Raw genomic sequence first — 6,000 nt, 5'->3', positions numbered from 1 at the left:
ATGCCCAATATATTATTTTAGTACTTTTCGAACATCGGAAGTAATGATGGTGCACATCCATTTATGCAGACCTTATCTCGAGACCATCAATACAATTCTAGTTCAACGATCTCTAGTAAATAGTTTGAAAGTAAACTAACTTTACCGGATTACCGGTATACAGCTGGAGTTTTATTTTCAGGATCTTTTGAGAAGAGTAAAAGAAAGAATGAAACTGTAAAGTAAAGGCTCACATCGATTTCTTCAACGCATTTCACACACTTGCAGATGAAATGATAGTTCTCTTCCAGCTCAGCCTGTCTATCTTTAGCTGGGTTGATGTCTACCACATAGCTGATTGTACACTAAAACCAAACAAAAACAGGTTGTAAGAATGTTAGATTATAAGCACATGTTATTTTTTTATAATACATGTACAAGTAAAAAACATCTTTTTCAAGGTCATAGATTTGCTTGATTCCTTTTTACTTACCAGCAAATTTATAAACACTGACCAATAAGACTTCCATAAATTTAAAGAGGAACAGATACATAAATCAGTCCTTTATAAAAGTTAAAGTGTCCTTCACTACATAATCTAGAACTGATATACATTGTATCCTTGGATTCCCACATATAAACTAAACCATTTAGGTGTGCCGAGTAAAATCTTCTAACACTGGTAGACTAAACCTGAAAGTTTCCTGGTGAAATGAGTTGGTAATAATCCTGACAGAATCCACATAAAACAAATTAAAGTCAATTACATTTCTTTAAAAATATTTAGGGTATTTTCTGTAATGTGCATATCCAGAACATAGGGAATATAACCTGTGGTCTTACCTGTTCTCCTTCCTTGACAGCTTTAACGGTCCTGAGTTGAAGTTTCAGTCCATCAAACACCTGTTCACAGTTAGGATCACAGGAATGGTTCATCATAGATGCTCTAAAACATGTACAGTTAAAAACAGAGACATAATAATGACACGTTAACTTACACAAACAAGAAAATAAGAGAAAATTCAGACTATATGGGATTGGGGAGAGGAAAGGTACTGTAAATGTATATTATGCTTTAAGACTAAATAACAAAAGAAGCCCCCCCCCCCTCCATTTTTGGAGATAATTTTTTAACGCAAAAAATCTTTTTATGACTTTTGTAGGGGGTCTATCATTTTTCCAAAAAATAGATAAATCATTGGTTATTTGGTCTTGTATATAGTTAATGTGTTTGTTTTGGCGGTCAAAATAGTTGAATTATAGTTAAAAATGAAATAAAACAACAAAAACAATAAAATACATAACTTTAACAAAACAGAGAAATACATAAGGAATTATCAAAACAATAGATAACATAGGAATAACCTGGCCCTTCCAAAATAAAATGTATATAAAGAATATATGATTTATTCGTTAAAATGTGAATTTCTGGCCCTTAATTGCATAATTTACCATAAATATACAAATGAGTGAATTTTCCAAAAAAAATGAAATTACCATAGTATTATATAAACACCACTTGACACGCATGCACATGTTCGCGGCGATCGGCCGTTTCACCGCAGATATCTAAGGGGGCGGGCTTGCCCACCCCCCCCCCCCCAGGCTACGCAGTTTTAAAATAGCCCAGGCTATGGATTAAAGCTGTCGGTCATTATTTACAAGCATGAACATTCTTTCTTAGAGTCAGGTGAAACAATCAGCAATCATAGTAACATAAATCACCTCATATATAGCCCATCTGCAATGCCAATCATACTATTGTCCAATATTGCGAATTTGTTGCAGAGAATAGCCCCTTTCATCTTCAATAAACTGCTTGGCTCAGGTAATACATCCTCTTCAATCAAATCCTTAACCATAGAAAACGTGCTCTGTAACTCAATCCAACTCGTCAGATTCTCAACCAGCTTCTCATGATGGGATTCCAACTGGACTACGGTGGTTGGAAAACAATCCTCATCATCCTGAGTGCACGGAGCAGACTTTCTTTCCTTCCGGATGATTTGAGACATAAGCTGAGCTGAGTCTGAAGGTACCCTGGGATGTATTCTCTTCAATGTTTTGCAGTCTTCCTTATGACGTCTTACCCAGTCTGCTATCTGCACAATTGAGGTACAAATATAAAAATAAGAATGTAACCAGTATCAAACGACAATCTAAGTGAGTCTACAAACACACATTAACCTTGTTCGGCGTTCAACAAAAGGGGATAGAGCAACGTCGATCTGTCGCTGCTCAGTGGCTGCCGGGCTCACAATCAATTGGGCAAAAAGAATTTCCGTTTCGGTTTAATAAAATTTGGAGTGGACTTTAAAGGCACACTGTCCTACTTGTAGCTACTTGCTCCCTCTATATAGAAAACTTCCCAAATCGGTGCCTGTTGGTCCCCATGATCCTCTTTTTCTTATGTTAAATGAGAGTTAAGTTAATGAGATAGCCACCTGTCACAGTGACCTCGATGGCTCACTGGGTGGTTTAATCCCTTCTTGCTGAAGTAGTAGAAGTAGTAAAGCCTCCCTTTAAAGGATTATTATTATTACTATTGTTATTATTAAAGACACTCGACATATGTAACACCATTTAAATCAAAGTTATGTGTAAAAATCACTTCATTTAACTGTTCGTAGTAGTTTAGGCATTTCAAGATTGATTGATTATTTCTGTTGATTATTTATGCATAGTTCCTGCAATGACCACTAATCTCTAACAACCATTCTGTCACTAATGGCCAACTATACTTAATATAACATAGCCCAAAACTCCATAAACTTTGTCATAAATTTTTAGCAACTTCACAACAAGTTTTAAATATTTTTTAATTTGTTAGAGTTATTTTAACTCATTGGGACACTGGCTGCTTGAATTCTTTTATTTCCATATACATGTACTTAATTAAGGAATCATTCAGTTCCAATATATGCAATGGGTTTATATTGGAGGGAACCAAAACAAAAGATTTGTTTTTACCTGACATGATTTATTGCAGTAGCTTACGTAATTGCACCTGGTACACTTCTTAAGAGTTGAACTGAAAGTAAGTTAAAAATTGGAGTTTAATCGAGTCTTGAAATAAACACCAAAAAAAAAGACACTCCACCTTAATCAAATAGCATAAATTATTAACTAAAAGATTTTTGGCAAAATGGTTTGAAAGGGATGTTTCTACACTGGTTGACTAAAAGCTGTGTGAATATGAGATTGATCCGTCAAGTCATGCATGAGTGAGCTCATATCAACAGCAAAATTGTCACTTTGCAAAAGTGACAAGGGTCATTTTGGAAATTCTACGAAACAGGATTTTGGCAAATTCTGTGTCTGGTGTATGTTTAAACGCTATTGTTGTTAATCATCTATCGTTTGACCCCTTTACATATCCTGAAACTTTTCACAATTTATTTGTTTACGGTTCGGTGAGCACAATTTAAAAATATCATCCTTCCTAAATATTAAAATGGTAAAATCCATTAAGTTTATTAAAAAAAATTGACATCATATATATTTTATCAACATGTATCAACACATGTTGGATGAACATAAGAGGTAGTAATCGCGTCATAGTTGAGTGAGCACACTTTGAAAATAAAGCAAAAAAGGCTATTAATTATTATGGCATAAGACATGACTCTTGTGACTTTTGAAAAGTACAAATTTTGACTTTAATGCATGCTCATTCATGCATGACATGACGAATCAATCTTGATTTACACAGAAGTTAGTCACTAAGTATAGAAACACTCCTGTTAAATTATTTTGTACAACATCTTTATAAAAAGCTACGCTATTTTGATTTAAGGGATCGTTTAACAATGTTAAATCTAAGATGCACGGCCCTACGTGTTATCACTGTCTGTAATATGGTTTTATATTGAAGCCCTTAACAATGCTAAATCTAAGATGCACGGCCCTACGTGTTATCACTGTCTGTAATATGGTTTTATATTGAAGCCCTTGATAACCAGACAGGCGATGGGCTTGTTAAAGTCACGGGGTTCCTGACTGACCTAAAGGTTTATAATTATCATTCCAGCATGAGCTAAATCAAGGATTTTTTTAAAAGGATCTATGACAAAGTTACCGGATCCCTTTAAGGGGGAGTTACTTTTTTGTTGTGTTTATTTTTAAAACAGTGTCAAACTTACATGAATATCATTAAGAGGTAACATAATGCAGTATTGTACTAGATCCAAACAAATACCTTAATTGAGAATATTAGGGTAGAAACTTTCATAATAATATGATAATAAAAATACATTTCTATACCACAAATTGCAAAATGCCTTTAAGCGGTTTAGGAGGAAAATAGTTGATAAGTAAAGGAAACAGAATTCGCATTACAAATTACATCAAAGCAACATTAAGAATTTGCAAAATGAGAATAAAAACATAAACATAATTTTTAAACACTTACAACTTGAATACAAAAAGTTCATAAATAAATAGTATCCTACGTTAATCTACACAATTTAAAACGAAAAAAGTCAGAGGGCTATTCAGGAACAAGACTTTAAAAGATGTGTTTTTAGCATTGTTTAAAATGTATTTAAAGAACTAGCATTGCGAAGGGGGTGATTGTTCAAAAGTGTGTATAGCTGCATAAAGGAAAGAACGTTGACCGTATTGTTTGTAACAAATAGTGTGAGACCGGGAGGGATTGAGAAGCAGGTCGCAAAATCCGGATAGGAGCGTATCGAGGAAGGAGTTCAAAAAGAACCGAAGGAGCGAAACCATGATAAGTCTTGACAGTAAGGATGAGAATTGTGTAAGTGATGAGAGAAGTGATAGGAAGCCAGTAAAGTTTTTGAAGAACAGGGGTAATGCGAATTGAACTAGGAACACAAGAAACATCGCGAGCTGCTGTGTTTTGGATATGCCGGAGCTTTGAGGTTAATTTTGCAGGAATATCAAAGAGAAAAGAATAACAAAAATCTAGCCTAGATCAAAGGTACTATGTCCCATTTGCAGGCCAAAAATAAAAAGAAAGATCGGATTCCAATGGCATTTAAAAAATAACACTATATATAGAACTTCCTTCAAAGGGAAAGGGCTTGAAAATGTCTTTTTGTGAGAAAATAATGACCGTTAGTTGTCAAATCGACTTTAGTGATTGCAATCACTTTAGTCAATAGTCTGATTTTCAGACCCTTGTACCAAATGGTTGTATGTGTTGTGCTGCGCAAAGATTCAATCAGTTTAATTTTGGCCATTACAAGAAGTGGGTTATTGATGTAGACAAATGCTCATGTACCCTTTACAGCTCATGTTATGTACGGTATTACCAAAGAAAAAAAGAAGTCAGTCAGTCTCTCCAAAGTGTCTACCAGTGATGTCAAGAAAGTAAACGGGTTTCCTTGCATAATTTGAATACTAGGACACCGCTAATGTTTAAATTTCACAGATAGGACATACGTGACATATTCATAATTCATGCAACGTACTACGGAATTTGATGTTGGCTGCAAAAAAGGGATGCAGTACCTTAAACTATACTAAAAGTTTCAATTTTTAAACAATTCATGTAGACCTCTTTTGAGCATTGACGAAGTAATGCTTACTTTAATTTCAAAATTTAGCATAATAATGCTCAATTTAATCATTATTACCCTTATACAAATGTACTATAGTAAGCATGGTACAAACACGGTACAACCATGGTAAATATGGTACATATGGTACTCGTGGCTTTGATTCGTGTTACCATGTTAGTACCATGATAGTACTATGTTTGCGAGAGAAGAGGCTGAGCCTCGCGAAAAAAGTTAATTCTGTTGAAAGGGAACTTCATGCCAGCTCCTTTCTTGTATGTGTCTACTTTGCAGAGAAGAATGCCCTTTCAAAGTTTTAAAAAACAAGGGCTGGTCTATTTTGTGAGGTAGTAGAATTTCAACTGATCAACAAATTGCAATCATGCAATTTAACCAATACAATTCTTTTTTAGCAACATGCAGAATGAAGGCGGCTGTGGTGCAGTACCATTGTAGCACAAGTACCTTGGTAACCAAGATACGGGAGAACCGTGGT

The sequence above is a fragment of the Strongylocentrotus purpuratus genome, unplaced genomic scaffold (assembly GCF_000002235.5).
Source record: "Strongylocentrotus purpuratus isolate Spur 01 unplaced genomic scaffold, Spur_5.0 spur5_scaffold_4, whole genome shotgun sequence".
Classification (NCBI taxonomy): Eukaryota; Metazoa; Echinodermata; class Echinoidea; order Camarodonta; family Strongylocentrotidae; genus Strongylocentrotus; species Strongylocentrotus purpuratus.
Note: the sequence above shows the minus strand (reverse complement) of the source record.